The sequence below is a fragment of the Dendrobates tinctorius genome, unplaced genomic scaffold (genome assembly GCF_039654945.1).
Source record: "Dendrobates tinctorius isolate UK_male_01 unplaced genomic scaffold, ASM3965494v1 ptg000051l, whole genome shotgun sequence".
NCBI lineage: Eukaryota > Metazoa > Chordata > Amphibia > Anura > Dendrobatidae > Dendrobates > Dendrobates tinctorius.
This window is the reverse complement of record NW_027361719.1, coordinates 25,795,202-25,810,641: the sequence shown is the minus strand read 5'-3', so window position 1 is coordinate 25,810,641 and position 15,440 is coordinate 25,795,202. Positions and strand designations below refer to the sequence as shown.

At 46.0% G+C, this 15,440-nt stretch overlaps 1 protein-coding gene across 2 annotated transcripts in view; it reads right to left on the bottom strand.

Annotated features, from left to right (window-relative positions):
* Window positions 1-14,201, bottom strand: part of LOC141091342 (retinol dehydrogenase 7-like) — a 56,424-nt gene extending 42,223 nt beyond the window's left edge. The window contains exon 1 of one of the 2 annotated variants that reach the window (XM_073576876.1): window positions 14,016-14,201. The gene's annotated coding sequence lies outside the window, so the exon portion shown is untranslated. The remainder of the gene's footprint in view (window positions 1-14,015) is intronic. The other variant, XM_073576875.1, reaches the window with a different exon arrangement.
* Between the last annotated feature and the right edge of the window lie 1,239 nt (window positions 14,202-15,440).

Sequence of the window (15,440 nt, the reverse complement as noted above, 5' to 3'; positions counted from 1 at the left end):
GACGTACGGTAGACAGGTGCATTTACATTTCGGAAATCTGGAGATTTTACACTTCTCTTGTAAAGAAAATAGAAAGTATATCTTGTCTGTCTCAAATGCCAGGAGCAATGTATTTTGGGAAGTGCATTATGCTACATCTCAGATTACATAGCATTAATCTACTAACAGATTTCCTTTAAGGGATCACGGAAAGCATGCGGAAATTTCAAAATTCAGCATTACTCATGAAGAGACAATGGGGCTAAGTAAATAAGACTGGCAATGTGCATGCCCAGACTTCAGGAAGGGCTCACAGGCGCTTTTGAGCAGAGGCGAGTGCTAGAAATGCTTCTCCAGTTGAGGATGCCCCTTTTGCAGAAGTTGACAGTCCGGCATATCCTCATCCAGCCCACGCTCTTCCCCATCTATGCTCATTTTGTTGGAGCATCTTAAAACTGTCATGAAACTGCTGAAATTCGCAAAATTCTTGCGCAATTCCTCATTGTGTAAAAATGTGTGATTTTTCAATGCCTGTTCATCGAGTGAAATGATCTTTTGTGTAGTGTATTATGTTATCATTCTCAAAGGTGCAAACTATGAGAGAACTATGGCAGCATATGTGCACTGAGCTAGTACAGATTGCTTTGGTTTGCCTATGTAAACAGTCATTCAAACAACTGCCTATCGGTAAAAGATTACCAATCAGAGATCATATCATATCTACAGTCGATCCGTGTAAATTGACCTTGTTCCCTTTAAAGGGAATCTGTCGGTAAGATCAGCCCTCAAAAACTACGTATTTGGGCATACAGGTATTTAAATGTAAATCCATAAACATCTTTTCATCTTCCATCTGTTGCTGTGTGATTAGCATTTTAACTTATAGGTCACAAATAGGCTTTAAGTGCTCTTGACGTAGCAGAGCACTTAACAATTCTGTTTCCTAAGGTCGTTTCCCCTATCAGTACCAGCCTCTTTAGCTTGATTGATAGCTCAATGTCTGATTTCCTTGTAGATTCCCGATATCATACATACAGTTAGCTATCAATCTCTCACTCTCTCATTTTGATTGAATGTTTGGAGAAAATTCTGCTAAGTTGGCAAATTTGAATTTGGAATGATCCGCTCATCAATCTGTTCAACCTCGTTTAGCTAGTTTGTGAAGAAATGATTCAGCAAAAATGCATTGTGATGTCCATTCTTCTGATAAAAGTCAGCAGTCACTCTGTTCAAACTTCTGAATCCTGAGAGTATGCAGTGCGCACCAGTACTGCCAGTGAGAGTGGGCAGTTAACATATTTCCAGCCAGTTTCTACTAGATGTACCTGGCTTACAAATGAATGGTGAGAAGCCGAGCACATCTAGTCAGTACATGATTGCATGCATGCAAATTACATAATTGCACGTGACTGTCACCTCTCAATGACAATACCAAAAAAACTAAGTGCCAACTGCACACTGTCAGGATTCAGAAGTTTGCAGTCACATAGACTGACAGCGGTGTTTAAGCAGAAGATCGGTCAACCCCTTTAAACTAAAGATCCTCAAACACACTTGACTGTTGGCCGATCCCGCTGATATCGAAGGGTTCAGCTGACAGTCTAATGTGTACGAGGGCGCAGGCCAACTGATGGTCGGCAGAGATGTCTATCTCACATGTGTTGTTTCAGATGGATGTTTGCGTTGTTTTTCCTGAGATGAGCCACCGACTGACAGCAGCTTTCTCAAAGAGAACACAGGAATGCCAATAGAGGACTCCTTTTTATGGGAGAGTCAGCTGAGATAGCTGAGGACCAGTTAATGCTTCGGTTGATCATACTCATCTAACATGCATGGCCAGATTAAATGTGGTAAGCCAAGCTAAGGCCTCCTTTACACATCCTGTTGATTCCTATATAGGAAAGTCCAGCACTGGTGAGATCATTGGTCTGTGTCCGCATGCCATCCGTATGTACGTATATGGCATCCATGTGTCTGTGTGCTGTCCGTGGTCCTTGTGTCCGTATTTCAGATCCATGTGCCATCCATATCTCCGTGTGATATGTACCGGTGCCTGGGTAAAGCAGTACAGCTGATCCCAGGCGCCAGCTGAAGGAAGCTCTCATCATTGTCTCCTGCTCCTGCTGAGATCAGCGCGACCAGGAGACAATGATGGGAGTTGTATTCAGCAGCAGCTGTGTAACTCCTGTGTTAAATAAAGAATTAAATAAAAAAATGGCATGGACTCCCGTGCAATTTTATTAAACAGTAGAGGGAAAGCCCACAGCTGGGGGCTGATGTTAATAATTTTGGATAAGGGACTATACCTCATAAGGTTTCCAGGCTAATAATAACAGCTCCCAGCTGTTTGCTTAGCATTTTCTGGTAAATTTATGGGGGATCCCAGAAAAAAGTGATGTAGGGTACCATTATAAATTCAAACCAGCAAAGGCTAAACAGACAGCTGTGGGTTGATATTAATAGCCTGAGAAGGGGTCAGAGATATTGCCACCCCCAGGCTACCAACATCAGTCCTCAGCCACCCAAGAAAAAAACTGACATGTCTGTGGGTTTTTCATACGGACACACGGTCCGTGTGAAAAACCTGACGTGCACATGAATACAATGTGTGTGTGTATGTCCGTATTTGCTGTCCTTAAAAAACAGACGTGTATTAAAGTATACAGATATCTGAGCAATTTCTATCCAATCAGACTAAAATTGGTGTTTGTGCATGATCACTTCATCTGATTGAAATTTGCCTAATGAAGTGGGCATTCAAACAAAGTTCAAGTTGGGAGACATGGAGTCAGTCCAGGCTTTGTGGCCCATATGCAGGCAGTGAAATTAGCCCATCTTGTCCTGGCCTAGAATGGTTCAGAAATATGTGTGTAATGACGCCTAAATCACATCTAGTCAGTTCAATAGTCTACAAACATAAGTGAAAAAATAATCTTTTGATCTAGGTTTATGTGGACAAGTTGAATATTTTCAGCAGAAGTTTCTGCGGAATATACCCAACGTGTGCACATACCCTAAAGGCTACATTCCTACGATGAGTGTTTGGAAAGTTTTTTTTATATTACAGATTTTCTACAATAATTTCAAAAGTACACTGAATGATCTGTGACATAAAAGATAAAATCACCATCCCTATGACTCAAAGAAAAAGTATGTGAGGGAATCCTCTGTTTTAAAGTGTTTTTTAAACCCTTTCACGCCATAGCCCTTTTTCGTTTTTGCATTTCTGTTTTTCACTCGCCTTCTTCCTAGAGCCATAACTTTTTTATTTTTCAGTCAATATGGCCAAGTGAGGGCTTGTTTTTTGCAGGATGAGTTGTACTTTTAAACAACACCATTTTTTTATCATATCGTGTACTGGAAAATGGGAACAAAAATTCCAAGTACGGTGAAATTGCAAAAAAAGTGCAATTCCACAACTGCTTTTTGGATTTTTTTTAAAAATGTTCACCAAATGCCAAAACTGATCTGGCATTATGATTCTCTGGGTCATTACCAGTTCATAGACAACAAACATGTGTAGGTTCTTTTTTATTTCAGTGGTGAAAAAAAATTCAAACTTTGGTAAAAAAAAAAAGCGCCATTTTCCAAAACCCATAGGATCTCCATTTTTAGTGATGTGGGGCTGGTTGATGGCTTATTTTTTGTGCGCAGAGCTGACATTTTTAATTATACCATTTTGGTACAGATAAGATCTTTTGATTGCCCGTTATTGCATTTTAGTGCAATGTTGAGGCAACCAAAAACATAATTCTGGCGTTTTGATTTTTTTTCTCACTAAGCCATTCAGCGATCAGGTTAATACTTTTTATATCTTGATAGATCGGGCGATTCTGAACGCGACAATACAAAATATGTGCATTTTTTTAATTGTTTTATCTTGAATGGGGTGAAAGGGAGGTATTTCAGGGTACATTCCCATGGTCAGTAAACGCTGCCGGTTTGACGCGGTGTACATCCGCAGCGTCCAACCCGTACCGGCCGGATGTTACAGCATAGTGGATGGGATTTTAAGAAATCCCATGCCCTCTATGCATGCACCGAAGCGAGCGGATCACCTGCGGAGACGGACATGCGTTCTTTACAGACCGCAGCATGTCAATTTATCTTGTGGAGACGCGAGTCTCCGCAAAATAAATGTCACCCTTATAATGTATTGGATGCGGTGATTCTACACGGTTCAGTGATCACATGCGGAATCACCTGAGTTCAATAGCCGGCAGCGCTTTGGACATAGTGGACATGTGCTGCGTCCAAAGCGCTGCCAAACACTAAACGTCTGCACCAGAGGCGTAGCTATGGTTTTGGTTCGTGGGGCGAAACTTCTGAGTGGGCCCCTAACCAGAGAACCTCAGCAGATGACTGCGCTGTTGCCAAAAATAATCTATATAATATATATATGTAAATATTCCATTATTGTGGTGTCAGCGCGGCCCCCCAGTGCACACCGCAATAATGGAAGAGAGAGCGTCACATGACGCTCCCTCTCCCATCATTACCCTCTTCCTCTGCATGATGACGTCACTTCATCGCATCCCCGCTGTGTGCCGGTCTGACTGCAGCGCAGCTCCTGACATCAGAGCAGAGCCGCTGCTGAAATCAGCGTGGGAGCGAGGAGGAGAGGTGAGTATAGCTTTTTTTTATTTATATAGTGAGTCCTAGTTGCATGATTATGATACCCTGTATGGGGGGGAGGCGGCAGCATGATACCCGTATGAGGGGGCAGCATGATACCCTGCATGAGGGGGGCAGCATGATACCCCGTATATGGGGGGCAGCATGATACCCCGTATGAGGGAGAACAGCATGATACCCTATGAGGGGGGCTGCATTATATTCTGAAGGGGCTACATTATATTCTTTGGGGGGGCTGTATTATACCATATGAAGGGGGCTACATTATAGAGAAAGAAAGAACAGAGAGAGAGAGAAATAACAGAGAAAGAAAGAACAGAGAGAGATAAAGAGAGGAAAGAAAGAACAGAGAGAGAGAGAAAGAACAGAGAGAAAGGAAGAAAGAACAGAGAGAAAGAGGGGAAAGAAAGAAAGAACAGAGAGAGAAAGAAAGATTAGAGACAAAGAAAGAACAGAGAGAGAGTGTTAGGCGTCGGATACCTGCGGCTACACAGCAGTAGTCCCGAGCTTCACATACTGCTTTGCAGCAAGTTACATAGTAACATAGTTATTAAGGTTGAAGGGTGACTTTAAGTCCATCTAGTTCAACCCATATCCTATCCTAACCTGCCCTAACGTGTTGATCCAGAGCAAGGCAAAAAAAACCCATGTGGCAAACAGTAAGCTTCACATTGGGGAAAAAAATTCCTTCCCGACTCCACATACGGCTAAGTCCCTCTGCCGCTCCTCTGAGCATGCTCATGAGACGATCTCCCATTGGAGGTCGGGAGTCACGTGCTCAGGTCCTTCTCCTGATCTGATTGGTCCATCTCAGAGATCTGGATGGTCCCGGCAGCGCACGGCTATAAAAGGGCCGCATGGCCGTTCGGCCATGCGCTAGTATAGGCTATTCTTGCTAGATGTGTGAATGGTGCAATTGCACTGAGTCCAGTGGCTGAGCATGTCAAAGATGCCTTATCCACCATGGAGGTTCCCATCAGCCTGGAAGAGTTGATAGCGATCTCCACCCGTATAGACCTCCATTTTACGGAGCGCGGGCTGGAGCGCACTCAATCCAGACAGAAGTTTAGGTCGACTCCTGGCTTCTCCGAATTGCTGGAGCCTCCTGATCTGGAAGTTTTACCTCTTGAACCCATGGACGTGTCCCGTACCGGTCTGAAATCACGTCCGGCACAGGGTCCCACTTGCTGCTACCTGTGTCGACAGTCGGACCACCTGACTAATAGGTGTCCGCAGCGGTCGAAAAAATGTTCATCTCCGGTGGCAGTTGGTGGAGATCTACCTAATATGAAAATATTCTCCTCCAAACCAGTATTCCGAGGGACGTTTGATAGCGGGGCTTCCTCCTGGGAGGTAGAGGTCACAGTGGACTCTAGGGCAGAGGGAAACTTTATGTCCTCAGCCTTTGCCCAAAAGCACGCCATTCCACTGGTGCCACTTCCTCACCCTGTGACTGTTAGGGTGGTTAAAGGATCTACCTTACAGTCTCAGATTACCCACCAGACAGCACCCCCTGGGGTTCTCAATCTCCCCGTCTCATCGCGAGATGTTGTCCCTGCTCATCATGCCTAAGGGCATCGACCAGGTGCTTCTCGGACTCCTCTGGTTACGTTGCCATTCTCCCCATATTGAGTGGTCCTGAGGGAGTATACTGGGCTGGAGCAAGGACTGTGTGGGAAGGTGCATGGGGGGCAGTGTTCAAGTAGCCTCTGTGGAGGTGCCAGCGGATCATTCCGCACCCCTCACTGGGAATCTGAAGCTCATGACTCCTGTCGTCCTTGAACCAGTGCCGCCGAGCAAAACCTTTGTTCCGCCTCACCTCCGGTCCAAGGTTCTCACGTGGGCACACACGTCAAGGGTGGGTGGTCACTTTGGTTACAAGCGTACCACAAAACTCCTGGCTAGCTCTTATTGGTGGCCGCACAGGGCTCAGGACACTAAAAAATATATTCAGGCATGCGCCTCCTGTGCTCGGAGTAGATCCTCTAAACAGAGGTCGGCTGGGTTACCGTGTCCCTTGCCGGTGGCAGACCGGGCAATGGAGGTCCGCGACGGTCTGGGTCACACCCCACATGTCACTCAAATCTCTGTAGTGAGAATGAAGATGCCCACCGACACACTTCGGCGCCCCACTCCAACTTCGGCTACTGGCAACTTAGCCATCCCCGATGCCTTCCACGTGCCTTCTCTCGGACCAATTCACATGTCCCGGTTTTTCAAGTCATCTGCTGGGGCATCAGGCTGGTCTGCGGACGAGCCTGAGGATTACGCCTCTGTGGGTCATAAGGTGGTACGTGGCAAAAAATTTTGCCAGGAAGGGAGGGAGGCCCTAGGAGGGGGGTTAATGTTAGGCATCGGATTCCTGCGGCTACACAGCAGGAGTCCAGAGCCTCACATACTGCTTCGCAGCAAGTTACTCCTGAGGCTATAAAAGGGCCGCATGGCCGTTCGGCCATGCGCTAGTATAGTCTATTCTTGCTAGATGTGTGAATGGTGCAATTTCACTGAGTCCAGTGAAGTCTAACTGGCTCAGTGTATACTTGTATGTTTTTGTTACAGCGCCTCTGTGAGTTTAACAGTGTCTGCTCCGCGCTCATCGGGTGATGTTGAACCCGAGCGCATTATACTGCCATATAGCATGTCTGCCATTGTTTAGCAGCGGTTTTTAACACCTACTGCACGGTGGACCCCGAGCGGCGAACACACTTTATTATTTATTTATTTAGTGCGTTCCGCCGTTCCTAAGAGAGAGAAAGAAAGAACGATTCTATAAAGTTACTATAGCAGCCCGGCTCCCATTGTAGTGCCCACCTGAGCCTCCCGATGCAGGACATATCATGATCCGCTCAAATGGCCGACATACCCGAGCCCAAGGCAATCCCGCTGTCCGCGCTGTCGGAGGAGACACAGTGATGGATCTGAAGCATTCCCTGAAGTGCTTCCATGGTTCCGTCACAAACTCCCGAAATTACCTCATTTCCGGTCAGCTTCCAGCACATCACTTCCGGTGGAGCGTCACGAATTTTAAAGTGCTCCTCGGGGCTCTGCTGTGTACTCCTGTGTCCGTGGGAAAAGTAAGCTCCCGTCCGGGGCAGACTCTCTCAAAATCGAGACGGTTGGGAGGTGTGAATGCTCCCCACCATACACCTTGTACACGCATAATTCCGCACACCTCATACACACACGGTTCCGCTTTCTAGGCCTCGTATGCACACGGCTCTGCTCCGTACACCTTGTACACACGCTGCCATGCTCTGTACACCTTGTACACATATGGCTCCATTCCGTAAACCTTGTACACATGCGGCTTTGCTCCATGCACCTCGTACATACTCCGTTCCGCTCTGTACACATCGTACACGCGCGGCTCCGCTCCGTACACTTCGTACACACGTGGCTCCACTCCTTACACCTCGTACACACGCCATTCCGCTCTGTACAACTCATACACACGCGGCTCCGCTCCATACACCTCGTACACATGCGGCTCCGTACACTTTGTACACACACAGCTCTGCTCTGTACACCTCGCTCATACACAAATGGCTCCGCTCCGCACACCTCGTACACACACGGCTGCACTCCATACACCTCGTACACATACGGCTCTGCTACGTACACCTCGTGCACACATGGCTGCACTCCATGCACCTCGTACACACATAGCTCTGCTCCGTACACCTCGTACACACACGGCTTCGTACCCCTCGTACACACACGGATCCGCTCCGTACACCTTGTGTACACACATCTCTGCTATATGCACCCTGTAAACCCCTCCTGACCCCACACAAACTTTCCCTCATCCAGCACCATGACAACCAGCACAGCAGAGTCCTGCATACACTGAGGCCCCTGATCATGTGACCCCTGACTCCTCCCCTCCTGTGACCTCATCACAGGTCCTGTGGCAGAGAAGAGAACATAGCGTAGAAGAGAGCAAAATGATCGATTCTCACTGCTCTGCCGCAGATACAGTTACAAATCAACGTTACAAACTTTGCTTTTCTTTTTTTTTTTTTTTTTCTCTCTGGGTTTTTTTCCTTGAGGTTTTTTTTTTTCCGTCTTGCATCTATGTTGTCAAGGTTGGATCAATCAGTGGGTGTGTTCCTGAACTTGGTCCACACCCTAAATAAAGTTTCTGAGACTGGGAGAAAAGGTTGCTACTATATATAAGTGTAACTGAATTTTATACTATTAGGATTTGTGCTGTGTTTTTATGATACCTGATGAAGGATATACACTGTATCCGAACACGTTGTATCTCTTTTTTAACCTATGAAATAAAAAAATATGGAATATCATCTTTGGATGTGAGTCCTGGGAAGCGCTGCCGTTTATGGGCTGGATGTTCCTTTCTTGATTTACTCATCCTGTGTGAGCCTGAACCTGGCTCTTTCACTTGGATCCACCCGAGGCAAGCTGCAAGCCCTGTCTTCTGGGAAGTATCCCAAAAGGAAGGATTTTTGAGGATACATAATCTAAAGCTATATTAGTCTTCTATCAGGTGAGTGCATAAAATTGTGCACCCTTTAAAGACTACAATATTGTGTTTACGCACTTACGGCGCCGCAAATTGTCTGTTCTTCTCTCCCAAACAGGTTTTTTTTTGCAGATACAGTTACAGCAGCGTAGCCCGGGTGGGCCCCCTCAGAGCGCAGGGCCCGGGGCCACTGCCCCCTCTGCCCCCCGGTAGTTACGCTACTGGTCTGCACAAACCCTTAAACTTTTAAAAACATTTTTACTTTTCACTTGCTTCAATAGTCTCCATGACAGACTAGAAGCTTTGATAATCCAATACAGATCGCCTGTGTGTAGCAAAAATGCTCACTTGCTATGAGCGCCGACCACCGAGTGGCGCTCATAGCAATCCAGCAATGACAACCACAGAGGTCTGCTGGAGACCTCTGGTTGTCATGCCGACCCATCGGTGACCAGCAATCATGGGGTGTGATTTCTGATGCCCTTTCAGTAAGCGCGAGTTAAATGCCGCTGTCAGAGATTGACAACGGCATTTAACAGGTTAAAGGGAATCTATCACCCCTTTTTTGAGATATCATATAATGATATCATTCAATTGTGTGTCACATAAGGATTCTCTTAGTACTTTTGCTTCCCCCTGACCCCGCACCTTTCATGCATAAATACCTTTTTTATATTGGTTCAGATGTATGTAAATTGCTGCGGTACGGTCCGATGGGCGGGGCTTATTCGCCTGCTCCCCCCTCCCTGTCTTGCTCTACGCATTTCTTCTTTCTTCTTCCTGCATTCACATATTGTTTCAGCGCTTGCGCATTGCAAAGGCCTCCGGCGCTTGCGCAGTATGCTTTGCCAAACTGTGGGCAAAGCATATAATCGTTACTGCGCATGCGCCGGTATTTTTCCCTGCGTCTATGACCTGGAAGTCTTCATATGCATATGAAGGTTGGTCGTTAAGATGATGATCCAGGTCCAGCAAAATGGAGTCTGACCAGTGTCGGACTGGGGTGCTAGGGGCCCACCTGTAATATTGATTGTGGGAGGGCCCACTTTTCACCTGCATAAAATATTACACTAACCTTGTTCACAAGTTTACCTATATCTCTATATAATAATAAACTGGGTAGTTTGGTTAATGAATGATGAGATGCTGCTTTTTTTGTACAGAGTGAATCAAGTGAACTATGCCAAGTACTGCGCATGCAGTGGGGCTGCGGGCCCATATCTGCACAGGGGCCCACCGGGGGATTCCCCTGCTACCCTATGGGCCAGTCCGAGCCTGAGTCTAACAGTAGAGCAGTGTAAGACATACCTATGTTCAGAACTGCAGCCAAAGCCAGTTGACCCTAGGAGGCTGGAGCACAGTAATATAACCAGGTCTACCTTATGATATCAGGATAATAATAATAATAATAATAATAATAATAATAATAATAATAATAAATTTTATTTTTATAGCGCCGACATATTCCGCAGCACTTTACATTTCAGAGGGGATTTGTACAGACAATAGACATTACAGCATAACAATAATCACATACAGTAGATTATAACAAATACCAAGAGGAGTGAGGGCCCTGCTCGCAAGCTTACAGTCTATGAGGAAAGAGGTAGACACGAAAGGTGGGTGGTAACAGTTGCCCTGATTGTATGGACCAGCCATAATGTTAAGTGTGTAACAGTACAGACACAGAGGGCTAATGGATGCATAAAGCATGTGGGAACATGATGCTGGGAACCTGGTTATGGTAAAACTTTTGGCTCTGCCACACAGGAATAGGTTAGGTTAATGTGTTGAGGCGATAGGCCAGTCTGAATAAATGCGTTTTCAGGACACGCTGAAAATTGTGGGGATTGGGGACTAATCGTATTGACCTGGGAAGTGCATTCCAAAGAATTGGCGTGGCACGTGTAAAGTCTTGGAGACGGGATTGGGAGGTTCTGACTATTGAGGATACTAACCTCAGGTCATCAGCAGAACGGAGGGCGCGGGTAGGGTGGTATACTGAAACAAGGGAGGAGATGTAGGGTGGTGCTGAGCCATGGAGGGCTTTGTGGGTGAGGGTAATAAGTTTATACTGAATTCTGGAGTGGATGGGTAGCCAGTGTAATGACTGGCACAAGGTAGAGGCATCGGTGTAACGATTGGTGAGGAATATGATCCTGGCTGCAGCATTCAAGACAGATTGGAGAGGGGAGAGTTTTGTAAGAGGGAGGCCGATTAGAAGAGAGTTACAATAGTCGAGACGAGAATGAATAAGAGAAACAGTAAGAGTTTTTGCAGAGTCAAAAGTAAGAAAAGGTCGAATTCTAGAAATGTTTTTGAGGTGCAGATGACAAGAGCGAGCCAGTGATCGAATGTGGGGGGCAAAGGAAAGCTCGGAATCAAGTATGACCCCAAGACAGCGGGCATGTTGCTGGGGAGTAATAGTGGAACCACAGACGGAAATGGCAATGTCGGGTGTAGGTACATTAGTAGCGGGAGGAAACACAAGGAGTTCAGTCTTTGACAGGTTCAGTTTCAGATATAGTGAGGACATGATATTAGACACAGCGTTTAGACAATCGCCAGTGTTTTCTAGAAAGGCTGGCGTGATGTCAGGAGAAGAAGCATATAATTGGGTGTCATCAGCATAGAGATGGTACTGGAAACCAAATCTACTGATTGTTTGACCAATAGGGGCAGTGTACAAGGAGAAGAGGAGGGGGCCTAGAACCGATCCTTGAGGAACCCCAACAGTAAGGGGAAGGTGAGAGGAGGAGGAACCGGCAAAAGAAACAGTAAAGGAGCGGTCGGAGAGATAGGAGGAGAACCAGGAGAGAACGGTGTCCTTGAGGCCAATGGAATGGAGCATAGTGAGGAGGAGCTGATGATCCACAGTGTCGAATGCTGCAGAGAGATCCAAGAGAATTAGCATGGAGTAATGACCATTTGATTTAGCTGTTAGCAGATCATTAGAGACTTTAGTGAGGGCAGTTTCAGTGGAGTGTAAAGAGCGGAAACCGGATTGGAGAGGGTCGAGAACAGAGTTTTCTGAGAGATAGCGGATAAGACGGGAGTGGACCAGGCGTTCCAGGAGTTTAGAGATGAAGGGAAGATTAGAGACAGGTCTATAGTTAGCGGCACAGTTTTGGTCGAGGGATGGTTTTTTAAGTAGTGGATGTATGATGGCATGCTTAAATGAGGAGGGAAAAATACCAGAAGAGAGAGAGAGGTTAAATATTTTAGTTAGGTGAGGGGTGACAGCAGGGGAAAGGGACTGGAGGAGATGTGACGGAAATGGGTCACTGGTGCAAGTAGTTGGGCGAGAAGATGCAAGGAGCCTGCTTACTTCTTCTTCTGTGACTGGTTCAAAATCAGAGAGTGAGTTAGATGCAGTGGGGGAGGGAGGACAGTGCATGGTATGAGGGGATTTGGAGATAATTTCCTGTCGGATCTGGTCAATTTTTTCTTTGAAGTAATTGGCCAGATCGTCAGCTCGGAGCTCCGTGGTTGGGGCCTGTACTCTTGGATTGAGTAGAGAATGAAAAGTGTCAAAGAGACGTTTCGGTTTATTGGACAGTGAGATGATGAGGGTGTTGAAATAGGTTTGTTTGGAGAGGTGAAGGGCAGTGTTGTATGTTCTAAGCATAAACTTAAAATGGATGAAATCTTCGTGTCGATTGGATTTTCTCCACAGACGTTCGGCGCACCTGGAGCACCGCTGCAGGAAACGTGTTTGCACCGTGTGCCAGGGTTGTCGCCGTCTGCGTTGTGGTGTTCTATTTATAGGGGGTGCAAATTCATCCAGGGCACTTTGAAGTGTTTCATTGTAATGCTTCAATGCAGAATCAGGACATGAGAGGGAGGAGATAGGGGCCAATGAAGACTGCAAGTTCTTCAGAAGTTTCTGGGTGTTAATGGCCTGTATGTTTCTATAAGTCTGGACAGTGGGGGTGAACTGAGCAGCCTGGCAGTTCTTTATAGAGAATGAAAGAAGATTGTGGTCAGAGAGCGGGAGAGGGGAGTTTGCAAAATCATCCACTGCACAAAGCCGAGAGAAGACCAAGTCGAGGGAGTTTCCGTCTTCATGCGTTGGAGAATTAGTAAGCTGCGAAAGGCCAAATGAGGAGGTTAGAGATAAAAGGTGAGTAGCAGATGGGGAGAGGGGAAGAGCAATGGGGATGTTGAAATCTCCCATGATGAGGGTAGGGATGTCACAGGAGAGAAAATGTGGAAGCCAAGTGGCAAAATGATCCAGGAACTGATGGGAGGGGCCGGGAGGACGATACACCACCGCCACTCGCATGGAGAAGGGGGTGTAGAGTCTGACGGCATGGACCTCAAAAGAAGGGAAGACAAGTGAGGGTACTTGAGGGATAACCTGAAAGGTACATTTTGGTGATAGGAGCAGACCAACGCCTCCACCAGCTCTATTGTCTGATCTTGGGGTATGAGAGAAGTGTAGCCCCCCGTATGAAAGAGCAGCAGCAGCGGTAGTATCTGACTGCTGGATCCAGGTTTCAGTAAGAGCCAGGAGGTTAAGAGAATTAGAAAGGAAGAAGTCATGAATGAAGGAGAGTTTGTTACACACTGAGCGAGAATTCCAAAGTGCACAATTAAGAGAGACAGATGGCATGCAGGGAATATTAATAAGATTAGAGGGGTTTCTGAGTGTAGCAGTGGGGGGGTTTGACTTTCTATAACATGGGGGACCAGGGTTGGGAGCAATGTCTCCTGCAACTAGGAGAAGGAGGATAGAAAGAGTGAGCAGATGGTTAAGTGATTTGTGAGAGCGTCTCTGGTGTTGAATGGTGGGACTGGCTGGATCTGTGCAAGGATAATCAAATAATACAGATTTATAGTAATCACTTAAGTCAATATAAATTATTTCTTTACTAAATCTATATGCATAAATAAAGCTAGCAATGCATTTTCTTACTTGTACCTTGCAACAGGCAGTCCAAGGGAGGAATTGATGTGAAGCTGCACTCAGTGTGCAGAAATGTCTCATGATAGGGGACAAATGTCACAGGCTGTTGACAGCCATGGACTTTATGACTATTATCAGATGTCCCTCCTTCTGCGGATTTGGAAAGATCCAATTCAAGAAAAACAATGCAAGAATGAGGCACTGTGTGACTTTCTGTGTTACTGAGTAACCACTCCTCTCCAGTGCAAAGGCTGAGAGGCGGCGTACACTGAGAGCAGACAGGAAGAACCAGCCCCACTAAGATGAAAAACCCCAGAGCTGTGAAAACATGCTCAAAGGCACACATACTGTGCTGCTTCCACGGTGCCACATGTGCTGGCCTTCTAAAGAATTTAGGGTGGATTCACAACAGAGCGTGTTTTGGCAAGCGAATCATTCAGAAATAGATGGTAAAATTCTTCCTTTATCATTCCCATTCCATATGAATTACATTTTCAACAATGCAACATGTACAGTAAAACCATCCCTGGAAGTATTGTGATTCCTAACTTTAAGTATGGTAGTTTAACCCCTTACCTACAATGGGCGTAATATTCCGTCCATGTGACCCTGGACCTAATTACCATGGACGGAATATTACTTCACAGCGATCAGCGGCGCCCACGTGGTGAGTGCCACTGATCGCGGCCGGGTGTCAGCTGATTATCACAGCTGACACCCGGCACCATGTGTCAGGGGTGGGCATGGACCGCCCCCGACACGTAAACCCCTTGCACACTGCGATCAAACACGATCGCGGTGTACCGGGGGTTAAAGGGAAGCATCGGCAGGGAGGGGGCTCACTCCGTGCTTCCCTGAGCCCCCCACGGCAGCGCAATGTGCAGCGCTGCTGCGGGGGGCTCCTTTCCTGCAGGTCCCCGGATCCAATATGGCGGCGGGGACCTCCGGATCAGCGATCTGTCACAAGACAGTTATGTCCCCCCTGGGACATTGTAATAAAGTAAAAAAAAAAAAAAAAAAAGTGTAAAAATAATTTTAAAAAAATCGCTAAATAAATAAAAAAAAAAAAAATTCCCCAATAAATTCATTTTTTGGAAATAAAAAAACAAAACAATAAAAGTACACATATTTGGTATCGCCGCGTCCATAACGACCCGCCCTATAAAACTGTCCCAATAGTTAACCCCTTAAGCGAACCCCATAAAAAATAAAAATAAAAAACGAAGCAAAAAATAATGATTTATTATCATACTGCCGAACAAAAAGTGCAATAACGCACGATTAAAAAGACGCATATAAATATCCATGGTACCGCTGAAAACGTCAGCTTGTCCCGCAAAAAACGAGCTGCCATACAGCATCATCTGCAAAAAAATAAAAAAGTTATAGCTCGCAGAATAAAGTGATGCAAAAATAATTATTTTTTATATAAAA